Below are 13897 nucleotides of genomic sequence, written 5' to 3' on the forward strand. Positions count from 1 at the left end.
CAAAACAATGGTCATACAAATTAGTGACGGCTACCGCATTATCAAATCTATACATATATAAAAGGAGAGTTTTGGCCTTCTTTTGAAATATTTATAAGTTTTATCCTCATTCTGAAATACTTATAAATTATGGACTAATTTGAATATTTGATAATTGGGCATGATAATCAATGCATATAGCATTTATAATTCAATAATTAATTATTTAATAATCGATAAATGTGGGAATCATAATTAATAAGCATCTTCTTTGTCCATATATCATTTTGGGTATTACAAATGAAAATCTATCTATACATCTTCATCATATAAAAGTTGTGTTTTGAGTACTAATTTAGAATATTTTTAAAATATATTTGTATTAAACAATATAGTGTATTAATAATAATTATAGGATTCGTAACTTCTTTCAAAATTAAGAATTGTATTAGTAATAATTATGATAATTTAAAATGGCAGTTACAATCTAATCACATTATTGTGTGGGGAAATAATTTTTGTTGGGTTAAGCGTTAGTAATAAATAGAAATCCACCATGTATATATAATATATTGATGAATTAACATAATTTTCACACCGCGTGTGTATCTTAATTTATTTCAATATATTAAAGAATTTATGTACGTACAAAATTATTTTTATGCACATAGGAAATCACTAACTCTCATTTAAGAACCAAACAAGTATATATGCGTATTACATAGGTTAAAAATTTTAATCAAAAACTCATCTATCTGCCATTTTAGATTAAAAGATTAAGTCTCTTTTAATTTCATAAGTATCGAGTAATATAAAATTATTTTAATTAAATGTCATTTCATTTCTTTGTAACACTCAATTTAATATCCAAAAATTAATGCTCATCATTATTTTACCGTTACATATTTGCTATCATGAATTCTCTATGAGAATAGAATAAAAAATCAAAATATTAAATTCTCTTATAAAATTAATGTGTGTCCGTATATAGTTTCCATCCATCAATCAATTTTTTAATTAATTATTCAGTTTTTGAAACTTATTATTCACATTTAAAGGTGCAAATTAATGACTTTAATTTGGAGAAGTTGTAAAGCATCTCATGGTTAATTTTTTATCTATAAATATGACGTTTGAAGACTTACTATCTACACATTCCTACTTACCTCACACTTAAGTTTGATATTTTTGTTCATATCTTATGAAAAAAGGTCGACATCATGGAATCATTCTTCACCTTTCTCAATGATCTGGAGCCTTCCACAATTTATTTTGTTATCGAAGTTCGTTGCATCCACGTTTATGAAGCTACTGCTCATGGAGCCATAACCAATGCCATCGGGTTATAGTGTTTTTCATTACCGTGCGGTATGTTGTTTAATGAGTTATTTTATTTTTGTATGCAAATTATATAAAATCATTAATTATATTTTTTTTGCTTAGGGCGTTAGCATTCAAGCAACTTTTCCGTGAAGTTTACACGAAAAGTTTGGTGCAATACTTAAGGAAGTGACGTTTTTTCGTACAATTTCATGTTTATCATTTGTTGTATTTTCATTGTGGTTGTGTGTTTTGTTTTGTTTATTTGTTTTTTTTTTTAATCTTCACAACGACAAAGAATGAGGTAGAGGGGCACAGCGTGGACGAAGGCCGATGATATGGTGAAATTTCTGTGTAGCATCACAGCTGCCATACTCCTGTCCAATTTGCATATTCATATTTAGTCTTTTTCAATAATAATATTATTAATAGTCCTACTAATTGTGGATTGGATATTAGGCTATTCATCAAGTTTAGACTTCCCCATATTATTGGTCTTTATATTTTTGGTCTAATCTTCTTCAATAATTATATTAGTCTGATGAACTGTAGTTTATTCCTTTTGTTATAAAGATGAGCTATTAGGCTTTTAAGTTTAAGCTTGCCGTTATTCCTTTTGTTATAAAGATGAGCTATTAGGCTTTTAAGTTTAAGCTTGCCTATATTATTGGTCCGTTATATATTTGGCTAAGCGATAGCCTTCACTAATATATATTACCATCTTTTTAGATCACTTATATAAGACGTTATTACTATATCCTCTGTCCCATGATAGAAAATTATACTATATCAGTAATTTTTTTCCACATATCTATATAAGTTGAGTTATGGAAGTATTAATGCTCTTATAAATTAAATAGTATATTATAACTTAATTCTTTTTTAATTCTTTTTTAAGTTTTACTTTAATATTGCCTGAATCATTTAGCTATTGTTTTATATTTATTCCATGTCAATTTTTAAAATTTGTTGTTATTAAGTGTGTCAATTAATAACAAAATAGTAATAAGTTAATTTGAATTAGTCTAATAATATTGATTTATAATTTATTTATTCACAATTATGAAATTTTTGTATAGAAAGTAGTTCGTGAGATGTTATACTTTCAATTAATTCTAATATAGGAATAGTATTTTTATTTAGTACTCCATAATACATGGATTTTTTTTTTCTTCGAAGAACTTAATGAAATGATGTTATTTCAAATAATTTCCATTCATGTATTATGAATCAAAGCTTTCCAAATTTTTATGATTCATTCTTAATTATTTCATGTTTAATATATATGTTTTAGCCGTATAATTCATAGTTATTATATACATTTTTTTATAATGTTTTAAATTTTTTGTAAATAACCTATAATTTAAAATTATTATTTTAAAATATTTAATCTGTGCATCGCACAGGTGTGATACTAGTACATATAAAGGACCAATATGGGAAAGCTTCAACTTATTGAATAGCCTAATAGCTGATCCATATAACAAAAGAATAAACTACAATTAGTCAAACTAATAATAATATAAATATTGAAGAAGATTAAATCAAAAATATTTCATCCATGTGAATAAGTCTAATCTACAATAAATCAAACTAATAATAATATTAATATTGAAAAAGATATACGCCCGGATATGTTTTGACATGATGAGTATGCCAGCGGTGATGCTACACAGAAATCTCATCACATCATCGACCTTCGTCCACAGCCTGCCCCTTTACCTCATTTTCTAATACAATTTGTCGTCGAGAAAAGTGAAAAACACACACACACACACACAACATCAATGAAAATACAACAAATAATAAACTTGAAACTGTACTGAAAATCCTCACTTCCTTAAGCATTGCACCAAACCCTGTGAATAAACTTCATAAAAAAGTTGCTTGAATACTAACACCCTGAGGTAAAAAAAAAGTCTATAATTAATGATTTTATATAATTTGTATACAAACATTAAACAATGCATTAAACAACGTGTCACACAGTTATGAAAAACACACTATAAACTAAGAATACGGGTCTATAATTGTAAATTTGTTATAAACATATACTCACAATGTTACATTTGATAAAAGTAGTAAATTTTATTAGTGTATAAACATTACTTATTCTTAAGAAATCTATTTTTAAAAAATACTCCATTATTTAGTAGTCGAACTTCATTTAATTGCAATATAGTGACCCTATACACTAAAAACCTATACCTTGAAACCTAAATCCTAAACCCTTAACTTTAAAATATACTCATCATGACTAACAAATGAGTCAAATATCAATACAAATTTTCCTCTGTCCTAGTTCAATTTTACTTTGTTGACCACTTATCTATTTTGAGGGTTCTAGATCTGTATTCGATATCTTACACTGGGTCGGCCTCTTAATAATCCTTACTGAGAGTAGAGGTTTTTTTTTACCTGAATCTTGGCTATAAATCTGTTTATATGCTCATATCAAGAAAGTGTTTTACAATAGAGTTATGTGAACGGTAAACAAAAATAAATCTTACTTGCATTCATTCAAGCATCTATTCACCCAATGATATTATTTTTTAGAGCCGAAGTAGTGTTTTGTTGAAGCTAGACTTATAAAAAAAACTTTAAATATGAACTAACATCAGTGAAACAGAGAATGATCCTCTAAATAGGATTAAAAAGTGATAGTTTCATTATGATATAATTTAAAAATAGTTCTAGCGTCACCAAATTATTTCTCACGACTTTAAGATTTAAAATGGTCTTAGATGTACTACTTTTTTGAGTTACTAATTTCGTTTTCATATACTACGATTTTTTAAATAAATAATTTGTATATAACTTTTTAATAAATAAGTATATCTTGCTATGAGAAATTGTAAGTTTATAACATTGTATTAAATACGTATGTTAAACCATACTTTGCAAGTTTGGGTACATAAAATATTTTTAGTAGATGCACACAAATTTGTTGTATCCAAAAAGAAGATTAAAACTGTTGTGGGTTTACATTTAAATTATGGAATCATTCTAGTAAATTGTATGTAGTAAATTTATGAGAATTACTGATAAGGCTAATTTCATGCATTGGTTATAGGGTAAATTTTGTAATTTCTTCGGTCTAACAAGGTTTTGTAAGCCAGGTGTGTAGAAAAAAATGTCAGATCCAGGAAGGAAGGAAAAGATTGCCTGGAGAAAGGAGTCTGACAGAGAAAGTGAGCAGAAAGAAGAAAATTCACCAGACGGAGGAGCATCCTAGACGAAGGGCAGAATGGGGAATTCAAGGAATGATCTAGAAGCTCAACTCCTTATGAATAAGAGCACGCGAGAAGCATTTCGGCATCATCCATCCACTTTTTAGCTCTTAGCTCACGTCTCACACTCTACACACACATTTGGGGATCAGTTTTGGGTTTTTGGGTTCGTAATTACATCAGAGTTGTGTACCCCTGTCTCCACGCGAGGCGAAGAAACAATTTACAGTTTTCAGTCTTTATCTCTGTTTTTGGATTTCCCGAGCCTTCGTTGTTCGAAGCTTGGCTTTGCTTATTCTCTGTTGGATTCATACTCAATAGCTATGAAAGTTCTTGCTATGGTTTCGTTTCATGTTATTGTTGCTTTTCTGTTTTATTTTGGATGTTTTTAGCGATTGATCTGAGTTGTTGAGTTGAATTGTGTGGAGATCGTAGTTGATCGGTTAAATCTGGTTGAATCTGTGTGATCGGAGATGGGAATTGTTGTGGTTTGTTGTGGATGGCTTGGATCCGGAGCGGATGAAGCTTGCGATGCCTAGATCTGTTATAATTCTGCATGGTTTTTGATGTTTGATTCTGTTTTCTCATTGACCTCGTCTAGTGATAATAGATCTGTTTAATTTTCGTAGTTAATAGTAGTTAAACGGTTTAATTCAGCTTGCTCTGTTTAGTTTTATAGTTTGCCCTGTTTTTCTCTGCATTTTGTGATCAAGGATCGTTGGAGAAGATGAAGCTAGTTGTTAGTTGAACCTTTAGTTAGTTATTTTGCAGCTTTTCATTCGTACCTTGCTATTTTGAGAAATGGTCCCCACGATCTGTCTTTCTTCTGTCTAGGCTAACTTTAGGCAAAAATTGTTCACTAGGTCTGGTAAAATGTTATAGCTGAAGAGTTATCTTGCTTATGTCTTGTTTTTCGTCATGCATGTTTCCTTAATATTTGCCTAGATCTAGCTGTTAGAATAGATTATTTACATTTCTCGAGTCTAGTAGTCAAATCTCCCCAAAAATGCGTGGCAGCAGCCAAAAAAGTGTCCAAATTCTCTTACATGTTTTCTTACGCTTCCATCTCTGTGGGATTCGATCCCTACTTCCTTATACTAGTTTTTAGTACTGTGGGATGAGGGTTTTGAAGAGCAGGGTAAGATTGTGTGCACAACGACTGAGGGTTTCAAAGATTCTCTGAGTTCCTAGACCCCGTGATCTAGCGGATTTTCTGGATTTGAGAAGTCTGACTATTATTACGCACACGAACCGACTCATTGCTTAGCTTCAATTACTCAATTAATATTCTATTTAAATAAACTACTTTATTGTTGGACCAGTGAGAAACAATTTAATATCAGTAGTAACAAATATTCACAATTAACATTTTTTGCAAGTGAATTAAATTGATGTCACGCGGTGCTCAAGAATCAAACTTATATACTATATTGAACTTGAACATCCTAATTAAACTTTCACTACGCCACTTCACATTAAGGCAAAACTATATTTCCATTTATAAAAAAACATATTTCCTCCGTCCCATAAAAATATAAATATTTAGGACATAATAAAAAATTAATTATAGTGTTATTAGAGGAAAATGAGGCTCACATTATTAGAGAGAAGAAGAAAGTTAAAAAAAATAGAAGGGGATATTTTTATGGAACGAAGGAGTATAAAATATAGAAAATAACAAAAATTTATAAAAATGACAAATAAAAAAAAACTAATTTATATTAGTTTATGCATCTATGCATTATTTATACATCAATAACCTAGGTTTGTGTTAAAATGACAACCCCTCTTAAAATGACACCGTGACACCACTTATACAGCAATATTATAAACGCTACACAGCAATATTACAAACACTACACAGCAATCTATAGATTGTTGTATAGTGTGTCAGATATTGCTGGACAAGAAATATTGCTGGATAAAGACCACCAAATTGTTGACCGTCATTTTTCAGAATTTTTTTTGCCACGTGGCAGCTTATTATTCGTCCACGTATACAAATGATTGGCTAGGAATGGTGATATGGTGTTATTTTAAAGGGTGGTGGCACCCTAACATGCCCCTAATAACCTATCTATATATAATAAGCGGGTTTTGAATCTCCGAATAATTATTTTTAAAATTTATTTTTAACTTTAGAGAAGGTTAAAATCGTCAATTATCTATTTTTATTGAGACTATGAGAATGCTCTGAGTTTATTAAATTTAGTTCAAAATAAAATAACATAAATGCTAACCATTAAAATTGATGATCAAATTATATAAAGTAATTCTTCAGTTAACATTATAAATCCAATTAGACCTTTCCCCTACGCAATTAATTTGATGTAATAGAGTAAATAGCATAAAATAGAACAGAAAACTTTTTATGGTTTCTTATTTTATTTAATTAAAATTATAAATTAAATTGGGCCCTTCGTCTACACAATTAATTTGATGCAGTTGATGGCATACGTTAGTTATAGGAAACATTAAAAAATAATTTGTTTATAACAATAGAATAAACGTTTTTTAGACTCCTCATTCTATAATCAATACTCCTAATTAACAGAAGAATTTTAAGGGTCAAATAAAATTTATACAGGAATAAGAAGAGATTCATAAGCTTATAAAACAAGTATATGCGAATCTCTATAAATACCAACAAAATCAATGCATATTTTACACTCATTGAACTCTCATATCTTTGTGAAGGCCGCAAGTTTAGACTCGGCTAAAGAGTGTAATGAGCATGCAGGGTTGCGTTAGTGTGCTAACTAATTTACAGTAATAATTAATAGGAGTAACTTTCAATTCTATGTATTAAAATTATCAACACAAAGACATAATTATATCAATACAACATGAAAAATTAAATATCAACACGAAGATATAAGTTTATCAACATAAGAACATTGAAATATCTATGTCTTTTGTTGATATTTTTAACATACAAAATTGATATTAGTTATTAGTTATTACTGTAAATTACTCCCTCCGTCCGCGATTAGGAGTCCCGGTCACTTTTGCGCACCCATTTTATAAAAATGATAAAAAATAGTTAAAGTGAAGAAATGGTAAAGTAAAAGAGAGAATAATGTTAAGAAGACTCTTGTCAACATTATTCTCTATCTTACTTTACCATTTCTCCATTTTAACTATTTTTTATTATTTTTATAAAATAGATGCGCAAAAGTGACCGGGACTCCTAATCGCGGACGGAGGGAGTACTTAGTATTTCATCACACACCTAAGCGTGCAACTCTAAAAAAGGCACAACCCATCGTCGGTCATGAGTGCGAAGCAAGTGAGAATCGCCATCAACACTCATTTTTATGTTGAAAATAGTTCAAATGGTGTTGCAAAACGCATCCCATATCGTTCCTTTAAGGTGGTTGAACTTTGCAAACGCAAAATATTTTCAGATTATGAAAATTGCATTTTCATTTTATTATTGTATTTTATGATAGAGAAAGTGCGCGAAATGCATGTTTTGAATGAAAGATGAGTGGAGGAAGGCTCTGCAATGAAGATGGAGGAAGAAGCCAAGAACAACTTCTTATACTCATATTGGGTTAACTTTGTATTTAAAGATACATTACCAAAATGAACATTCAAGCTAATATTTTGTTATATTCTCGAACATATTCAAGAAATCAACTTATGTAATTGAGCTTAATTAGTGATACAAACCTTATTATAATTACTTTTAGAAATAATTATAAATTAATTTAATATATATGTCCTAATGAATATTCAAATCTTACTAAAATTAAATTACGATTAATTTGGAATCATATTCTCAATTAACCACACCATCCCGTTAATAATAAACCTAAAATTTTAATAATAAACGTACAAAAAATTACTATTTTTATCTCTTTATAAACATATAATATATTACTCCACGCAAAATGTACTTTCTATTTTCTTTTTTACTTTTTTTCACAGCTATTGTAAAATTTTAATTGTGTTTTTTCCATTTAAATAGGACACATGACCGGCCGCACGTAATTGAACATAATTGTGATAAAGATTTTATAATGGAGTAATTAATTTCTAAAATTAATTATAAATTAATTCAATAATTATATCCATATGAATGTTCGAATTTTATTATAGTTAAAAATTGATAATTTTTTAATTTATAGGTTTGGTATTAAATTTTCGAATATGTCAAGAGGAATTTACTTATGCAATTGAGCATAATTAAAAACCTTACTACAATTAACTTTTAGAATTAATTGCTAATTAGCTCCATATATATGTCCAAATGAATATTCAAATTAATCTTACTATCAATTTTGAACTTTTAGGCTTGGTATTTCAAAATCATACTATAATTAAAAATTCTAATTTTATAAAATGTAGTACAGTAATATATTGAGATATTTTTAGTTTTGATTGATTATAATATTTCTTAAATTCTTTTGGTATTAATTTAATATTGTAATGGTTAATTGGATTTTCTATTTTATAGAAGACGTGCATGTATCTATGTTATTTAAAAAGAAATTTAATTATATTCGTTTAGTCTATAATTAAATTATTTTGGTATTAATTTAATATTGTAATGGTAATTGGATTTTCTATTTTATAGAAGACGTGCATGTATCTATGTTATACAATTTTTTTTTAATTATATTCGTTTAGTCTATAAATGGGGAGTTTTGGGAGTTTTTCATAACTATTTTATGAAAAGGATGTAAATGTAATAAATAAAAATAATTAAATTGGTTAATTGGTTACAATCATGATCATATATAATTGGGCGGTTATATATGGTGATGGGAATTTATGATGAGAACTTATTCCTATGCGACAATCGTTAGACAATTTCCTTTATCTTCCTTGGAAATTTTAAAAGTGTTCGTCGGTTATGGTCAATTAGAATTAATGTAGCAATAATTATGACATGTACAAATTGGCAGTGATATAATGAAAACCATATATAATGAAAACTCAAAATTTTAATCCTAGCCATTAAATATGGAGTACTAATCAATGATTATTATTATTCCAGATTAAAATGTCAATAACTTATCTGTAGGGATGTCAATCGGGCCAGCCCACCAGGTTTCGGGCTAACCCTATTCGGGTTACGGGTCAATCGGGTGCGGGCTAACCGGGCTGTGATTTTTTCGGGTTATAAAAGTTCAACCCTAACACTAAAAGCTCGGGTTTCGGGCTAGCCCAGCGGGCTAATCGGGTTGCTACCGATAAAATTAACATGTGTTCAATCCAATAAATAATGGTGAAATTAGTTATATTTATAAAATGTAAAATATTTAATTATGATAAATTTGAGATATATGCTTAAACTCAAACATAAACATGATCAAACACTAATATTTGAGATTTATGCAAAACAAAACAAAAACATCAACAAATTTTAAAGCATGTTTTAGAAATTTAAATATATTTTTTAGTGAATTTGAAGTTTCTAATTTATATATCTATTATTATGTTAATTAAAATTTAATATATAAAATTAAAAGTTATTTTTTTAGTAATCTATATTATAAAATAACCAATGAAGTGTCGGTTAATCGGGTGCGGGCTAATCGGGCTGTAATTTTATCGGGCTAGAATTTTTCAGCCCTAACCCTGTAAATTTGGCGGGCTATTCGAGCCGGCCCACGGGCTGCGGGCTACATTGACATCCCTACTTATCTGAATTTGTCAATAGAGGGTATAATAGACTAATTCATAACTTATTCCAGATTTTATTCCAGATTTCGTTGCTCTCTCTCCTCCACTAATCACGTAATTAAAGTTTCAATTTTTCCCCCCCCCCTCCCACCTCATTGATTCATTCCAACTTTTAGTCGTCTTTTCCTTTGTCGCTTTCTTCTCCTCATTCTCTAACCCTCAGCAACGAAGCGCGTGAATCAGCAACGAAGCAGCAACGACATTTTCAATGAATTCTGAGAGGCGAAAACCTAGGCAGGATACGGCGGAGTCCTCGAAGAGTGAGATTTTTTTGCCAAAACCCTAGTTTAAACTTGGGCAGGATCCGACTTTGAATTTTTTTTTCCCGCAATTTGGTTGTTTTTCCGGCCAAAACACCTAGCTAATTCCGATCATGTATTGAATCATCAGAAAAATTGGTTGAATTTTGTGTTGAAATTGCGTTGATTCTTTGATTCTGCTATTGTAAAATTACTTGAATTTATTGTTGAAATCGCATTGAATTTTTCTTTATGCTATTGTTTATTTTTTGGGTGAAATTGGTTGAATTATGTTCTACTGATTGGTTGTTTTTTGTTGCGTGAAATTGGTTGATACTTTGTTGCTGCTTTATTGATATCGTGTTGATTCTAAAATCTGGGTTAGTTTTATGCAGATTTTATTTTGAATTTGTGTCCATTGTCTCATGATAATGAAACATTCATGTTGATTTTTTGTTGAATTCTGGAATGCTGAATTTCTTGCGTTGAAATTGTGTTAATTATTGTATTCGGCTGAGTTTGTGATTAATTTGTATAAAAAATATCAATATAGAATCAACGAAAATGACCTTAATGAACTCGCACAACATCTATAAATATCAATATAGAATCAACAAAATTTTCATTATAATTTCAACGTAGAATCAATTGTAGATTACAAATGTCAACGTAGGATCAACCACGTGCAACGACATATCAACAAAAATACCACAAAATTTCAACACAGGTTCAAAGGAAAATCAAAATTCTAGAAATGAAACATCTTCAACATATGAAAAAAGGAAACGTCATCTTCTACTGATTCAAAAAGCTTGCCGACATAAGGCTTCAAGTCAGATCTACTGATTCAAAATTTTAATACAGGTTCAATGGAAAATCAAAATTCTAGAAATGAAACATCTTCAACATATGAAAAAAGGAAACGCCATCTTCTACTGATCCAAAAAGCTTGCCGACGTAAGGCTTCAAGTCAGATCTACTGATTCAAAATTTCAACACAGGTTTAATGGAAAATCAAAATTCTGGAAATGAAACATCTTCAACATATGAAAAACACTTCAACAAGGAGAAATTATGAATCTCGAATGATTCAAACTACGACATACTAAAAGCAAACATTTGGAAAGAGGAAAATCAATATTCGTTTGAACACATATTACACCAAATGAAATTACCTTTATCAGCGTTAGAATCCTCCATATAATAGAAAACTTATTTGACACGGATTACGCAAAATGATTGTATGAAAGATGAGATTCAGCCGGATCGGAGTATTATGCAAAATGAGTTTCAGACAGATAATATTACTCCGATGCTGAACAGACAAAGATATCAGTTTAATTGTTGAGAATGAGACGTCATTCACAATGGTGAAGATTGTGAATATTTCAATTTGGAAAGTGAAGGAGTTGGCAGCGGAAGCGCTTAGATAAATTAATTACATAATAATTCCGATCTATTTAGCGGATTATTTAGACAAATTCTATTCGAGTAATTATCACATGTATCATGCTCATAACTCAAATAAAACATGCTTTAAATTAATTGAAACCTAAAACATGTTTTTCTACGGTTTAGCCATTATACCTTGAAGATTCTCCAAAGAATCGAAGATGGCTAGCGCGTTCTCCACGTGAAGATCTTTAGTACAAAACCACGGATCTTCTGTCTGGTTCCCGGACTGTAAACTGATATCAGGGTGGGCTGATCTCACCAGTGTACTAGGACTTAAATAAAGAAGACATAAAGAAAAATCGTCCCTCTTCTATGAAGAGAGGGGGACGAAAATTTTAGAGAGAAAACAAGTGTATATTACGTCTCCTTTATTCTCCTATTTATAATAAGTCACATATTGGGCCCAGACAGGGATCTATGGAAGGCTTTGGATATGGGCTCCTCCAATTAGCTTTTTACTAATTAAATTAAACCCAATTTAATATAAGCTTATAATTGGAATATTACGAGCAGCCACTACAGAAGTAATATTGCACTCCCCATCCAAATCCGAAATTATAAGTACTTCGGGTTTCCATTACTTGATATTTATTTCCCGCGCTTAAGATAGAAACATCCATTAATTAATTATTGTCTGCTATGGACTTAATTAATTAATATCTTATTTATTCCAACAGAGGACTCAGCAGGAAAAACTTATTTATTATTCATAGAGTAATTAAACTCCAACTAGCTAGGTTCCGAATAATAAAACCTTATTTCAAGTTTCTCTTGAGGATGTTATCAAACGAGACTCACCTCGCGCACGATTCAACATAATAGCAATCCTAGCACCGCTAGATATTAATCACCACTACCCAATATACCAGGCTTATTGGGTTGCGAAAAACCCGCACCATTTGGTAAGTCAAAGTAGTGCATAATCAATACCGTATGCTCAATGCTAACGTACATTGATTAAGAAATAACAATTTACAAGACCTCGTCTTTCAGTAGATAGCATAAAGACTGTCTCGCTGTTAGATCCATTCAGTGCTATACCACACCAATGTCATCTTATTTCAGTAAGGCTTAGAAATAATCGGACTGACATTGCAACCTTTCACGATAGGTGGTCTAAGCCTATCTAGGTTGTGAAATTATTCTTTTCTTTGTTTAGAACTGACCGTGTTACCTTAAAGTGAACGGCGCCCACAACCGGTCTACTAAAACAAAGACTTAGACTTTGTTAAGTTACTTATACATTTAAACATGTAATAAACATCTATTAAATGTAAAACATAACAACATTATGACAAAAATAATCTGTTTATTCCTTTGGAAAGTAAATTAAGAGTTTTAACAGTATTCAATCACTCGAAAGGTGATTTCTAGTATACAAACTCTAACAGAAAGAGGGAGAGAAATTAGGAGTGTGGAAACTGCTCAGAAAATTAAGTTACAAAATTACCCTTTGTTGAAAAAATACAAGCACTTGTTGACATAAAAATTGAACGCAATATTAACCACAGATCTGATATAATTAGTGGCTAGTATTAAAGTTTTGAGTTTTCATTATATATATGGTTTTCATTTGATCACATCCCTTGCAATATATACGCCAATACTATACAAAAACTTGCGTCATTTATTACACACGAATACTTTCTTTATATTTTTATCTATAAATATGATTTCTATTTTTTTATTCACAACTTCATTAGCTTCTCCTATTACATTATTGGATTTTTCTTCAACAAGAAAAAATATTTTCAATATGGAATTCGCATTCCTTAATGAGCTACAACCTAACAATACCGCGTCGATCATCAAAGTAAGGTGTGTATGTGTTTTTGAGATGAAGGTGAAATGAAACTATCCGTTTTAAAATCCTATTTGGAGGATCTTTCTTTGTTTGACAGATGTTAGTTTATATTTAAACTTTTTTTTACAAGTCTAGCTTCAACAAAACGCTACTTTAGCTCCAATAAATAATACCAT

The sequence above is a fragment of the Salvia hispanica genome, chromosome 2 (assembly GCF_029641045.1).
Source record: "Salvia hispanica isolate PSC_SH4W2 chromosome 2, Shi_PSC_v1, whole genome shotgun sequence".
Taxonomy (NCBI): domain Eukaryota; kingdom Viridiplantae; phylum Streptophyta; class Magnoliopsida; order Lamiales; family Lamiaceae; genus Salvia; species Salvia hispanica.